This window comes from Trichosurus vulpecula, chromosome 5 (genome assembly GCF_011100635.1).
Source record: "Trichosurus vulpecula isolate mTriVul1 chromosome 5, mTriVul1.pri, whole genome shotgun sequence".
Classification (NCBI taxonomy): Eukaryota; Metazoa; Chordata; class Mammalia; order Diprotodontia; family Phalangeridae; genus Trichosurus; species Trichosurus vulpecula.
The window spans coordinates 130,846,829-130,863,234 of NC_050577.1; the positions used below are offsets into that span (position 1 = coordinate 130,846,829).

General features: G+C 36.2%; 1 pseudogene; it reads right to left on the reverse strand.

Moving 5' to 3' along the window:
• Window positions 1–11,290: 11,290 nt before the first annotated feature.
• On the reverse strand, window positions 11,291–12,685 carry LOC118851060 (annotated as a pseudogene).
• Between the last annotated feature and the right edge of the window lie 3,721 nt (window positions 12,686–16,406).

Genomic DNA, 16,406 nt, shown 5'->3' on the forward strand with positions numbered 1-16,406 from the left:
CACATGCATGCACATGTGTGTCCATACAAACATATACCCACAATAGCATAGAGTTATACTGGAGCCAATTCAAACCAACTCAAAGAGGATTGTTAAATTTTCATTATAAGCATTGAAACCTTGGAAATTGCCTAACACTGTAGTGTTTAGATCAGGATTTGATGTATTTTTTGTTGAATGCAGTTTTCCTGAGTTCCAAATCCAAGGAACAAAATGTCCCCTGGCAGGGGTGTCCTCTTACTATCAATTTCCAGCTTTCTCTATTTGGTGTCTTCCCCATTAGGTTATAATCTAATCTAATTGTAATGTAATCTGTTCCTTAAGGGTAAAGACTAATTTTGTTTTTCTTATTTTATTTGTATCCCCAGGGCTTTAGCACAATACCTGGCACATAGTAGGCACTTAATAACTTTTAACTGCATTGTTACTCTTTTCTGAGAGCCAGTTGTTAAACTTTCACCAGCACACCCACACAACTACCATATTTTAAAAGTTCTATTCACAGAAAAGAGGATGGTGATAGCTAAGAGAGGCAATTTATGTGTAAATTTTAACCTAACAACTCTTAAAACAAAAGTATTATAACTATACTATACTATCTATCATCTCTCTATCTATCTATCCCTATATCTGTCTCATTTTTTCTCCATTATGTTAAACAGTCTTTAGTAGTATTTGGTTTGAGCTACAGATTATATATTTCAAAAAGTATTTTTAAAAAATTCTAAAAGGAAAAGAGCCCTTGCTAGTGACCTCATTATTCAGTTTTAAATTTGGAAAAGGAATAACTGGCAGTATAGCAAGGATGTGACAGAAACAGACAAAAGAATCCTTTGGTGTAGAAAGGATGCTGTCACCAAAATGTAACACTAAAAATTAGGAAGCTACAATTGAACCAGGCAATTCAACATGTTTCATACATTTTGTCTTGAAAATGACAGCATCCACAAGCATTCTCCTGTTGTAACCTGGATTTTACAAGTATCCCACCTACTCAGTCCCCACATCAACTGACAATAAAATGTTTTAAGCTTTGCAAAATACATTATATAGGTTATTTCATGTTACATTGGAGGAAATGGAGGCTAAGAAATATTAAGTGACTTGCTCATGGAACAGAATAAGTGGTAAAGGTGGGATTTGAATTGAGGTTTTCTTGACTCCATGTGCAGTACTATATTTACTATAGAACATGATGCATTATTATTTTCTATTCTTCTAGCAAGTGAGGAATAAAATGTTGAATGGATAACACAGGGCCGTTACAATAGAATTTTCTTTTGCCAAGAGAAGTAAAATAGAAGTTGATTAGTTGTACCTTCCTGCCTTTAATATCAGTATATCTTCTGAGAGCAGCAGTTCTTGGCAATATGATAGTATAATATGCACACTACGTTTGCACATATATGTGTGTGTGTGTAGGTATATGTATATATAATTGGATTATTGCAAAAGCCTTCTTGTTGGTCTCCTTGACTCAAGCCTTATCCCATTCCAGTTGATCTTCCACTTTGCTGCCATAGTTTTTGTTTTGTTTTGTTTTACACACACACACATACACATACACACACACACACACACACACACACACACACAAATTGTATATTGTATCATTGTAAGCTTTACCACTCCTGAGTAAACAAGGTAGCTATAAAAGTTTAGTACAGTTTATGCAATAAGACTTTTGGGACACCCTATAGTTTTAGAAGAGCAAACCTTTGCTATATTCTTATATTCTTCCTTTTCAGTATTCTTGCTTCCACATTCTAAGCACATGTTAAGGATACATATGTATATACGTTTACACACATATAATATATGTGTATGTAGATATCTAGATAATGAGCTCAGCGATTTGTATTTTATCCTAAGAGCAACAAGTAGCACCTGAAGCTTCTTAAAAGACTCATGATCTGTGTTTTTGGACGATGATGTTGGCATCTATTTGGAGGTTCACTGAGAGAGCAAGGAGGTTGATTAGAAGGCCATTGGAATCAATCAGGCTTCAATGATGGTGGCAGCTATGTGAATGTATAGAAGGAAATGTATGTGAAATATGCAGTGGGGTTAGAATAGTTAAAACTTAGAAACAGATTGGATGTGGGCAGTGAGTGTCAGTGACAGGGAAGAATTTAGAATAACTGACATTGCAAATGTGAATGACAAGAAGAGCAGAGATGTGCTCAAAAGAAATAGAGGAGTGTGAGGATAGGCAGGATTTTTACTGGTTCATTTGAGGGTGGGGCAGAATACTATAGAATGATGAGTTTACTTTTGATCATTTGAATTTGAAACAGATGTGGGAAACCCAGGAAGAGATTATGAGCAGACATTTTATGATATGGGACTGGAACTAATGAGACAAGTCAATGTAAGTTAAGTCAACAAGCATTTATTAAGCACTTCCTATGTGTTAGGTATTGTGCTTTGTTCAGGAAATAAAAAAAAAAAAGAAAAGACAGTCTCTATCCTCAAGTAGCTCTCATTTTAATGGGAGAGATAACATGCAAATAACTGTGCATATAATAGGTATATACAAGATAAATGAAATTTCATTTCAGAAAGGAAGAAGTATCATTGACAGAGGCTGGGAAAAGTTTCTTGTAGAAGGTAGGCATTGAACAGTCTTGAAGGAAGCCAAGGAACTATAATGGTAATCAGAAGAGGACTTTTTTACTGTTTTCTCTCTTGTAGCACTTAGGTAATCAAGTGCCTTTGATGAGTTTGGCCTTTGCTTCTTTGATTATATTGGGAGTCTTTGATGACCTGCTTACCTCAAGGGAAAGCCTAGTTCACATGGGTTTGAGTTGCATGACTGTGATGCCTAAGAAGAGTCACATGGCTGACTTTTTCCCCTGAACTAAGTAAATGATATATGCATGTTTAATTAAAGTGTGATTGATAACCCCTTAAAGTTGCTTTCCTTGGAAAAGCAGATCAAAGAATCTGTGCTGGCAGCCCTTCTGCGTGCTCATGTTGTTGGCCTTACACAACCATAGTAATGGCAAAGCACATTGTTGTTACAGCAATCTAGATGACAGAGGCAAGATGTGAGAGCACTGACAGCCAGAGAAAAGAGGAGTCCAGAGATGGGGAGTAATAAATGATGAACAACAAGGAGCCATCATCACTGGATTGGAAAGTACATGAAAAAGAATAAGTATAAGAAGATTGGAAAGGCAGGAAGGGATAACATCATGAAAGGATTTAAAAGCCAAATAGATGATTTTATATTGGACATAAAAGGGAGCCACCAGAGTTTACTGAGTACAGGAAAGATATGGTCCAATTTACACTTTAGAAAGAAATAACAAATAAAAACAAACCACAAAACTTCGGCAGCTGAGTGGAAGATCAACTGCAATGGGATTAAGCTTGAGTCAAGGAGACCAACAAGAAGGCTTTTGCAATAATCCAGACATGAAGCAATGAGAGCATGCATCAGGTTTGCAGCTGTGTGAAAGGAAAGAAGGGGAGGTATATGAGAGATATTGTAAGGGTAGAAATAGCAGGATTTAACAAGAGATTGGATGGTGGGGTGTTGAAGGAGAATGAGGAATTGAGGATATCACCCAGGTTGTGTATCTTGGGTGACTGGGAGAATGATGGTACCCTCAATAAGAATAAAGAAGTTAGGAAGAAGGGAGGATTTATGTATGTGCAGGAATATTAAATTCAATTTTGGACATATTGAGCTTAATGCATTTGTGAGATATCCCCATTGAGATATCTAAAAGAACATTAGAGATATGAGAATTGAGTTCAGGTGAGAGGTTAAGGGTGAATCTATAGATTTGTAAATAATCAGCATAAAAATGATAATTGAATCCATAGGAACTGATGAGAACAGAAAAGGGGATATTATAAAGGGAGAGAAAAGAAAGCCAATGACAGAGCCTTTGGGTGATACTCATTATTTGCAGATATGACCTGTATGAAGATCTAGCAAAGTGACCTAAGGAGTAGTCAAACAGATACAAAGAGAACAATAAGAGGGCTCTCTCTCTCTCTTTCTCAATCTCTCTCTCTCTCTCTCTCTCTCTCTCTCTCTCTCTCTCTCTCTCTCACACACACACACACACACCTTTTTCAATGAAAGTATCAAAGGCTGCAGAGTGCTCAAAAAAGATGAGGACTGAGAAATTTCATTATGTCTGGTAATTGAGAGTTTACTGGCACCTTTGAAGACATATTAAAACTGGTTACATAGAATTAACAATCATTTGCAAGAAGATGATAAATTGACCCACAGCACCTGATGAGATCACCAAGAAAGGGAGTACAGAGAGAGAAGACAAGAGAACTCAGGGCAGAGGCTTGAAGGAAATCAGTGGTTAAAGGGCAAGACATAGATGATGATCCTGCATTTCTGAAAAGAAGCAGTTAGGAGGAGTATCAGGAGAGCCCAATGTAATTCAGGATGAGGGAGAAGAGTGTGCAGAAACAAGGGGAGAGCAACAGAGTCAATAGCCTGAGAGGTCAAGAAGATTGAAAATAGAGAAAAGGCCAAGAAATTTAGGGTTTGAGAAATGGTTGGCAAAAATAAAAAGAGAGGCTTTACTCAAACAGTTACATTGGAAGACAGACAACAAGGAACTGAGAAATGATTGAGGGAAATAGATGCAAATCTTCTAGCTAGATTTCTCTAGGAGTTCAACATGAAAGGAAGGAAAAATATAGGACAACATCTTGAGGGAGTCTACTTATCAGGAAAAATTTCTTCAAGTTTCGAGGAGAACTTCATATTTATTTAGTTATCAGAGATGGAGCCAGAAGATCAGAAAATATTAAAGGGGGAAAGGAATTGAGAGGAGAAGAGAAGAGAGGAGAGGAAAAGAGAGGAGAAGAGGGGGAGGGAGGAGGAGAGGAGGGGACAGAGAGCTTCTGAAGGAGATAAGAGTATAAACTACTTTGTAAATATTAAGCATTCTCAACATTGTATTTGTTTTGATAATTCATCTAGGTACCACAGAAGTACCATTTTTATGTTTTTTGTTTATCCTGTGTCTACGATGAAGATTTTTGGACTGTTGTCTGGTTTGTCTCTCTTTGTCATTTTTTTCTACTTTTACTCAAATCAGTCAAAACAGACAAACTATTTTTCTGCATATCTACAAAGCTGAAATGTGGCCTAAATTATCCACATTAAATTAATTATTTTCTGGAATAAGCTATGTCATTAAATGCCAATGAAATATTTTTTCATGCATTTCATTCAAAAAACTAAAAACAACGGTTTAAAGAAGATTTTTTTATTTTTAAAATAATGATCTTCATGTGTGTGTATATGTACATGTATTGTGTTCAATATAGCACTTTTCTTTCTCATCCAGACTCCTTGAACATCCTAGTTTACATAAAGTGTTCATAATAGAAGGTAGCCATGATTACATAAGATTTAGTAGCTACCAATATAAAGGGACAGAAAACGTGGAATTTAATGCTTGAAAAAGCAAGAACTTTAAGCCTAAAACCCAGAATAAATTATCCCACAAAACTGAATATAGGCTTGAGAGAAGAAAAATGAAACCTTGTTGAATACAGAACTTCTGGACATTTTGGTGAAAATACCAGAATTGAATGGAAACTTTGATACATAAACAGGAATAAAGAGAAATGTGAAAAGGTAAATATAAGTGAAATACTGAAGTGGATTGTACAATCATAAAACATTTATATTATAATGGAAGGCAATGATATAGGAGTTCCCTCAGACTTCTAAAGTCATCTGAGGTTATAAAAGAAGTTAAATAAGACAGCCAACTTGGGAGTGGTTTTGTTATGTTTTCATGACCTTAACACAAGAAAGGAAAAGGAATTAAATAGTGGGTAAGGGAGAGGAAGGGCAGCAGAAACCACTTCACCTAATCAGGATATACAAGTAGAAGACTATACAAAAAGCAGGAGAATGGAGGATATGACACTTGAATTTAACTTGCATCTGAACTGGTCAAAGTATGGAAGAATTTATATACTTGGGTTCAGATATACATTTCACTCAAAGTAAAACAGAAGAAAAATGGGAGAAGGGAAAAAGGGAGCATAAGGGAAAGGGTAGATTAAAAGAGTGTAAGTTAAGGGAGGGATTTGTTCATAAACAAATTTAATTTTATCCAATGAGAGTGGATCACAAAATGGGTATTAAAAGGGAAAAAAAAAAGATTATATGCACCTGTGATTAGACTGGGTGAGGGAAAAAGAAGAGGCACAGGGGATCAGCAACAGATTGCATCAAACATAAAGCACCAGTATGGAACACATTATTCGCTTATTACCTTTCTATTCTTTGTGAAGAGGGGCAAGAAACAAAAGGAGGAAAAGGTACAAAATTAATTATCAAAAATATGAATATAAATGAGATATACTCACTGATAAGATAGAAGAGAATAAAGGAATTAGAAAAAAGAATCCAAATGTATTTTTATTTAAAATAAATACACATAAAGCATAAAGACTAATAGAAAATTAACATAAAAGGCTAGTATTATTATATATTTATGAAATAAGAAGCAAGAGGTATTATATATTCCTGAAATTAGAAAAGCAGGTATAGCACTCAGTCAAGGCAAGCAAAAAGGTACTGGATTTAAAGAGATAAAAAGGGCAACTAGAAATGCTAAAAGATGCAATAGACCACAAAATAATATCAGTTTTTAACATATATGTACCAAATGGCATAACATCTAAATAATTAAAAAAAAAGCTAAACGAGCTATAGGGAGAAATAGGCAACAAACATGTAATAGTGGGGCAGGGTATAACAACAAGGCTGCTTACCACTACTGTGGCTGTGTAAGGCCAACACCACCAGCATACATGAAGGATGCTAGCACAGGTTCTTTGATCTACTTTTCTAAGGAAAGCAACTTTAAGAGGTTAACAATCTCACTTTAATCAGACACACACATATCATTCACTTAGTTCAGGGGGAAAAGCCAGCACCCTGAACTTCAGAGCAAATACAAACAGAAATTACAAACAGAGGTAATATAAACAGAGCAAATACACACAGTTATCAACAGCAGGCCTCTCTCTAGCTGTCTGACAAAAGAACTACATTGTTACCAGAGAGAGAGGACCCAGTATCTCGGTTTTCAAATCCTTGGGGCTCCAGCAGCCACCCAGAGTCTTGTCTGGTCAAATCACAGGACACTCTTCCAGTGAGCGAGAGCCCCAAAACAAAATGCCAGTCTCAGATCTTATATACCCTGTTCAGTGTCAAAGGATGTCACAACCATAAGACTCAAACCTGTGTGAACTAGGCTTTCTTGTTTCTTAAGCAGGTCATCAAAGTCTCCCAATTTAATCAAAGAAACAAAGGTCAGACTCATTAAAGGCACTTGATTACCTCGGTGCTCCAAAAGAGAAAACAGTAAAAAAGTCCCACCTTGATTAACATAACACAGGGAGACTGTAATATGACCCTTTTAATATCTAGGCAAATCTAATAAAGATGATCACAAAGGAATTTAAAGACTTGAATAGAATTTTAAAGAAGTCCTGAAGAGAATTTTAGAGAAGTTCTATATGGTAGATATCTGATGATAGTTGAATTGGAATAGAAAGGGATATCTTTGTGTGTGTGTGTGTGTGTGTACATACACATGTATGTATGTATGTATGCATACATAAATACACAATATAATATACATAAACATATATACATATGTGTGTATACTTACATGCACCTTGAACAAAAAAATGACCATCTATTAGAACATAAAATCCTTACAAAAATGCAGAAAAACTGAAATATTAAGTACATCTTTTACTAACCAAAAATTAAATACAATTATATTTAATACATGGTTGTTGAAGAAAGGATTGAAAATTAATTATGGACTAAATAAGTCAGTCCTAAGAAATTGATGAGTTAAAGAATAAACCATAAAACAATAGATAATTTCATTAAATATTATTACAATACTGAGACCATAAGCCAAACTTTTGAGATCTAGCTAAAGCATTCCTTAAGGGAAATTTTATGTCTTTAAATACTTGTATCAACTAAAGAGAGGAAGAACGGTCAAATGAATTAGGTATACAATGAAAAAAAGTAGAAAGCCAATAAATTTATAATCCCAATTCAACAATACCAGAGTAATTCTGAAAATCAAATGAGAATAATAAAATTGAAAGGAAAAATAAATTTAAAAACTAGAACTAATTTTAATATCAATAAAAGAGATTTGCTAATTTGTTTTTTTTAAATATTTAGGCAAATATTTTCACCAATATAAAAAAATAAAAAGAAAAACCACAAAATGAACTAACAAGGAGCTTATTAGAGATTGTTTTGCTCAACTATGTGACAATAAAATAGACAAATAAAATGAATGAATATTTACAAAAAAAATCAAATATTCAGTTGAACAGAATATGAAACTAAGGATGTATATAACCTAATCTCAAAAAAAGACAATGAACAAGTCATAAATAGACTGCAAAAGAAAAAAAATGTCCTTTAACCAGTTGGATTTACAAGCATATTCTATTTTTAAAAAATCAAAGAACAAATAATTCTAATACTGCATGACCTATTCACAAAAACAGGAAAAGAAGAATTCCTTGGAAATCTCTACTAAGATAAAAAATCAGAGCAAAGACCCTATAGACCAATACCTTTAATGAATTTTAATGTAAAAATTTTAATAAAATATTAGGAAATAGACTGCTGGCAAACTATCAAAAATGATTATATAATATGACTAGTATGGATTTATACTAGGAATACAAGGTCAGTTCAATATAATGACACCAAACAACATAATAACCCTATTAATAAGAATAGCAAAAATAATATCATTATATCAAGAGATAGAATGACCACAAAAAAAATGAAAACATATACTACTCACTTTTGTTAAAAAACACTAAAAAACCATAGGAATAAATGGACCATTCCTTAATGAGACATCTTATCTATCTAAAACTATGACCTAGCATTTTATGAATATGATAAAACATAGGCCTTTTCAAAAAATCATGGGTAAAACAAGCATATTCATTATTACCGATATTATTTGGCATAGAACTGAAAATGCTAGCGATAGTGATGACAAGAAAAAGAAATGGAAGGCATTAGCATAGTTAAGGAATAAAAAAAAATATTGATTTCTTTTAGATATTATTATATATTTCAGAAACAGAGTCAAATATTTAATTGAAACCATTAATAGTTTAAGTAAAATTTCATAATATGAAACAACTGCCCATAAATCATTAGCATTTTTATATATTAAAAGCTAACTCAGGAAGAAGGAATAGATAGAATTTCATTTAAAATCACTACAGAATATATAAAATATTTTGGAATCTAAGTGCAAAGAGACTCCCTGGGACTACATGTTCCAAGTACCAAAAACTCTCTACAGATATGAAAACAGAATTAAATACCTGGAAAAATATTTATTCCTCATGGGTAGGCCAAGCCAATGTAATAAAAATGACAATATTATCTAAATTAATTTACTTCTTTCTTGTCATACCAGTCAAACTTATGTAAATGTTTACTTCATAGTGCTCAAGGAAAATAGTAATGAAATTCCTCTGGAAGGGGAAAAAAGATAAAGAATCTCAAAGGATTTTTTTTTAAGTGAGAATAAAGAGGGTCTAGGAGTATCAGATTTCAAACCATACTCTAAAGCAGCTGGAGCAGTAGCAGGAATAGTTATAGTAATAGTACCTCTTTATATTAGTTAAAAAATAGAAAGTTCAGTCTGTGGAACATATTAAATTCACAACATACAGAAGCAAATTAACCTATTACCTGAGTGTTCAGTAAACCCAAAGACTCGCTACTGGACTCACTCTTTAACGAAAACTCATGGGAAAAACTAGAAAGCATTTACAACAATAAACATTGTTTTAAACTATTCACTCTTACTCCAAATATCCAATCAACTACCAAATCTTGTTATTTCTTCTTTCACAGCATCTTTTATATTCACTCCTTATTCTACATGGGCAGCTAGGTGGCACAATAGACTCCAGGCACAATGCTAGGCCGGAAGGCAGGAAGAGTCATCTTGATGAGTTCAAATCTGGCCTCAAACAGTTACTAGCTGTGTGATCCTGTTTGAAATGATAAACCACTCCTCCAGTATCTTTGCCAAGAAAACCCCAAGTGGGGTCACTGAGAATCAGACATGACTGAAAAACTATGGAACAACAACATATTCTACATTTATATATCCACTACCCTATTTTATGGTCTCTTCAACATTCACCTTCATAGACTATTGCATTAACCTTCTAACCTCAAGTTTCTTACCTGTCTTGTCTATCCTTCTCTCATTTGTCAAAGTGATTTTCCTAAAACACAAATCTGATCATTCTGCTCCCATATTCAACAAGCACAAGTGGCTAGCTATTGCCTCCAGTATCAAATACTAGTCCATCTCTCTGACAATTTAAGTCCTTCGCAATTTGTTCCCAAACCAGCCTTCTAGCTTTATTGCACATTGCTTCCCTTCACATATCCAATGTTCCCCAGGATGACTTTCTGTTCCTCATACCTGGTTCTCCATATCTCACCTCTGTTTTTACATTGGTCATCCTCCATGGATAGCATATACTTCCTTATTACCTTCACCTCATGAGCTCCTTACTTCTCTTAATGATGCAGTTCAAAAAAACACTTTTCCATGAGAACATTCCTGGTTATCTGGTTGCTGGTACTTTCTCCAATCCCTAAGGATGCCTTATGTCTCTTTTATATAAATAAATATAAGCGGATGTTGTCTCTGCCATTAGAACAGAAGCTCTTCAATCTCTTTACTATTGCCCCTTTGTCTTTTTCTCTTCAGCTCCTAAAAAAAGTTCCTATCACATAGTTGACATTGGAATTGCTTTATCCCATAGTGCCTACACATCTTATAAGTATCATTATCCCCATTTTTGTGGGGGGGGGATTATTGAATACTTTTATTTTGCACATAGAAGCCACTAAGGATCTGGCCTGTGGGCTGCATCACAAGTACATGGCTCCAAACATCAACGCCAGGGTTGAGGGTGAGAACAGGTGATTCTATCCCAGTCACAAGATGATAAGGGTTTTCTGACAGAGTGTCAGATGATCAGATAGTCTCTGTTGTAAGACAGTTCTAACAAAGCAGTGAGAACATCACAAAAAGGTGGGAGAGGCTAGTTAAGCAGCAGAGGCCCCTGCCCCCAAAACAAAACTGGTTTAGTACTTGGTGCTGCGCATTCTTAGGACAGGAGCAGACTTCTACAGAGGTGACTGGTGCCTGTGAGCTCATAGGCCTCCTGGCCACAGAACTTACTTGTCTCAAGTGCTTCTGAAGTTCTTTCCAGCAAATTTAGCCTTGCTGCCCAGCTTTTCCTCAATTCTGAGAAGTGGCATTATACTTGGCCAGACACTCAGATTGGCAGGGGGCACCAGTCTTGATCTGCCCAGTGCAGAGGCCCACCATCACATCTGTAATGGAGGTATCTTCAGTCTCCCCAAAACGATGGGAAACCATTGGACTGGGCCAGCTTGCACGCCTGGAGAGATTCAGTCATGGAGCCAATCTGGTTCACTTTGAGGAGGAGGCAGTTGCAGGCTTTCTCATTCACAGCCTGTTCAATGAGTTTGGGATTGGTCACTGTGAGATCATCCCCTACCATCTGGATGCCTGTAGTAGAAGTGAAATCCTTCCAAACTCCCTAATCATCGTGGTCAAAGGTATCTTCAATAGACACCATTGGATAGTCCTTGATGAAGTGCTGTAGAGGTCCCCAAGCTCGGAAAGGGAGATGTATCTGCTGGGATCATCAGGAGACTAGAAGTCGGGGCAGCTAGGTGGTGCAGTGAGTAGAGCACCAGCCCTGGAGTCAGGAGGACCTGAGTTCAAATCTGGCCTCAGACACTTGACACATGTACTAGCTGTGTGACCTTGGGCAAGTCACTTAACCCCAATTGCCCTGCCCCCCCAAAAAAAACAAAAAGAAAAAAGGAGACTAGAAGTCCAAGTCATATTTCCCAGATGAGAAGAATTCTGAGGCAGCAACATCCATGGCAATTACGACCTTATCAGTACAGCCAGCTTTACTAGTAGCAGTCCTTAACATGTCCAGAACTTCTTTATTCTCCAGGATGTTAGGAGCAAAGCCACCCTCATACCCTACATTGGTGGCATCCTGTCCATATTTCTGCTTAGTCACTCTCTTCAGGTTGTGGTAGATCTCAGCTCCAGTGCACATGGCCTCCTTAAAGTTTGCTGCTTCAACAGGGAGGATCATGAACTCCTGCATGACCAGCTTATTACTAGCATTGGGAGCCACCATTGATCATGTTGAAGGCTGGAACTTGCAGGATGACTTCATCATTGCCTGCAAGATCAGCAATATGGCAGTACAGGGAGACACAGTTCTCAGCAGCTACAGCCTTACAAACAGCCAGAGACACTCCCAGTGTGGCATTTGCACCAAATTTAGATTTATTCTTAGTGTCATCCATCTCTGTCATCAATTTGTTGATCTTCTTCTGCTCCACAACATTCAGTTTCTTGCTAACCAGGGTTCAGGCAATAGTTTTATTGATGTGCTCAACCGCTTTTGACACACCCTTCCCCATGTAGCGGGTCTTATCACTGTCTCAGAGCTTCAGGGCTTCATGGATACTGGTAGAAGCCCCACTGGGCACAGCAGCTTAGAACTGACCTTTTTCAGTGTAGGGATCAACTTCAGCAGTGGGGTTTCACAAGAATAGAAGATCTCTCTTGTGTGGATCTTGTAAATAGACATGTGGAGTTTCTGGATGTGGCTTCCTCTGCTGTGCTCAGAGAACAGAGGCTGAGGGGTCTACCTACATTGAGAGGGAGCATTAAATGGGCCCATTATCCCCATTTTTAAATGAGAAAACTGAGTTCAGATAGGTTAAGTGACTTATCCATAGTCACACAGCTAATAAAGTATCATAGGAAGGATCTTCCTAACTTTAAGTCTAGTATAATTTCCTTAATATCCCACTGCCTCCATTGTATACTGACTGGATAATGACACACCTAAACTAATTTAAAAAAAAAAAAACAAATATATAGTTTGTTTTCACGTGGATTTTAACAAATGTCTCCGTAGTTATCTTTAAATTAGGGTAAAGTACCTCAGATCTAAACCATATTAAATCAAGGCTACAGATAAATGTCCTGAAAAATAAAGGAATAGATAAATACCTTATCTTCCTTTTTGGTCTTTACCACATCTCTGTATTAGTCATTAAATAAAAGTATCATGCCTCAGCTCCAAACCATGCAAACACAGTAATAGGCCCCAAACAAGATTCCACAAATTCAAATGGTTGGGACTGTTCTTAACATTTATTGAAATTGAAATGAAATACTTGTGGACAATTTTTCTACACTAATGAACTTACTCCAATAGAAATGAACCTTATTTTTTGTTTACATGGAAAACTATTTACTATAAAACTATCTCCTTTTTTTAAGCTGCTTGAGTGACTTCACTTAATATTGGGGCCAAAAACATTTCATATCTCTAACTTGCCAGCTCCATTGGAGCTCATTAATAGTTTAGATATAGTCAGTAGAATAAGCAGCAACGCAATATATTAATACACACACACACAAACAATACTAAAGCTATCTATAGGCATATGAAGAAGTGCTCTAAATCACTTTTGATTAGAAAAATACAAATTAAAACAACTCTGAGGTACTACCTCACACCTATCAGATTGGCTAATATGATAAAAAAAAAGGAAAATGATAAATGTTGGAGATATGGGAAAATTGGAGCACTACTGCACTGTTGGTGGAGTTTTGAATTGATCCAACCGTTCTGGAGAGCAAGTTGGAACTATGCCCGAAGGGCAAACTGTGCATACCCTTTAATCCAATTATACCACTACTAGGTCTGTATCCCAAAGACATCATAGAAGAGGGAAAAGGACCTGCATGTGGAAAAATATTTATAGCAGCCCTTTTCATGGAGGCAAAGAATTAGAAATTGAAGGGATGTTCGTCAAGTGGGGAATGGCTGAACAAACTGTGATATGTGATTATTGTGGAATACAATTGAACTCTAAGAAATGATGAGCAGGGTGCTCTCAGACAAACCTGGAAAGATTTACATGAATTGATCCATAGTGAAATGTACTGTGTGCAAAGTAACAGCAATATCATAAGATGATCAGCTGTGAATGACTTAGCGATTCTCAGCAATACAATGATCCTAGACAACTCGGAAGGATGCTATCCATCCCCAGAGAAAGAATTGATAGACTTTGAGTACAGATCAAAACATACTTTGACACTTAATTTATTCTTTTTCATGGTTTTTTTTTCTGTAGATATATTTCTTCTTTTACAACTATGACTAATATGAAAATGTTTTACGTGATAGCACATGTATAACCTATAGTAAAATGCCTACCATTTTTGGAAGAGGAGAGAGGAAGGAAGGAGGGAGAAAAATTTGAAACTCAAACTCTTGTAAAACTTAATGCTAAAAATTGGCTTGACATGTAACTGGGGGAAAGTAAAATATTATTTAAAAAAAAGTAATGGTAAATTTCAATCTTCAGTGGGTCTATGACTTCAATGATATAGGTCTTCCCTGAATCAGTACTGATTTAAACCAATCCCTATCTTCTCAAACTATATGATTGATGTTGAAACTGAGATACAATATAAGCCCTCTGAGTTCATTTTTTTCTTTCATTTTTGTCTTTGTTTCACCGTGACCTAGCACGGAGCCTTGCACATAGAAGGTTCTTAATTAATGCTTGTTGATTGTTTCTCTCATTGATTTTCCACAGCCCTCCGTCACAATGTCTTAGAGATCTTAGGAGTCCTTTTTCATTCCATGTGTATCAGTTCAGCATTGTAAACTCCTTAAAGTTGCTTTCCTTAGGAAAGTAGATCAAAGAACCTGTGTTAGCAGCCCTTCTGTGTGATAATGTTATTGACCTTACACCTCCACAGTAGCTGCAAGCAGCATTGCTACTACACCATCCATCTTCTTGTCAAATCATAGTTTCCTGATGTTACATTTTTTACTATTTCTTCTGTAAAGATAAGGTGACAGTGGGGGAGGAAGGGAATAAGCATTTACATAACACCTATTATGTGACAAGGGCTCTGTTTATTTTTTTTTTAATAAATATTACCTCATTTGATTCTTGTAACTCTGGAAGGTAGGTGGTATTATTATCCCCACTTTACAGTTGAGGAAACTGAGGCAAATAGAGGTCAAGTAAGTGCCTTGCCCAAATTCACACAGATATTAAGTATCTGAAGCCACATTTGAACTCAGGTCTTCCTGACTCCAGCCCTAGCACTTGTATTTGGTAATTAGGATAGGACTTTCTTCCTGTTTTCCCTTTTGGAGCACTGAGGTAATCAAGTGCCTTTGATGAGTCTGGCCTTTATTTCTTTGATTGAATTGGGACTCTTTGATGACCTCCTTACCTCAAGGGAAAGCCTAGTTCAAATAGGTTTTAGTCCCATGGCTGTGATGCCTGAAGAAGAGTCACATGGTATTCAGTCGCAGGTTTGTGACGTCCTTGGACCCTGAACAGGGTATATAAACTCAGAGGTTAGCGTTTTGTTTGGGCCTCTCACTCACTGGAAGAGTGTTGTGTGATTTGTCCACTGGAGCTCCCCAGCTTTGAAAATCCAGGTGTTGGTGCCTCTCTCTCTCTGGTAACTATGTAATTCTTTGGCCAGACAGCTAGAGGCCTGTCTGTTGACAACTGTGTGTATTTGCTCTGTTTATATTACCTCTGTTTGTAATTTCTGTTTGTAGTTGCTCTGAAGCTCAGGGTGCTGGCTTTTCCCCCTGAACTAAGTGGATGATATATATATGTCTGATTAAAGTGAGATTGTTAACCCCTTAAAGTTGCTTTCCTTAGAAAAGCAGATCAAAGAACCTGTGCTGTAAGCCCCTCTGTGTGCTGGTGTTGTTGGCCTTACACAGCCACAGCAGCTGCTAGCAACATTGTTGTTACAGCACTCTATTCCCTGTGCCACCTAGCTGTGTATAAACAACAGGAGAGAGAAAGTCCTTAACAAGATAATCATAGATCCTTCAAATAACAAATTGTGATATCATCTTGTTTCTGCTAACCAAGATTACAAATGGGAACCAATCAGCATCTGGTATTCATTTGACAATACTTAAGATTTGATTTTTTTAAATTAAGATTTTTTATTTTTAGTTTACAACACTCAGACCTACATGATTTTGAGTTCCAGATAGTCTTCCCCCCTCCCCCCACAAGACGGCATGGAATCTGATATATCTTCTACATATAACTTCACATTGAACTTATTTACACAATAGCCAACATGTAAAGAAGATTTATAAACAATGGAATGAATCATGAGAAAGAAGAAACAAAACAAAAACAAAAGAGAAAAAAAAAAAGGAGAGCAAATAGT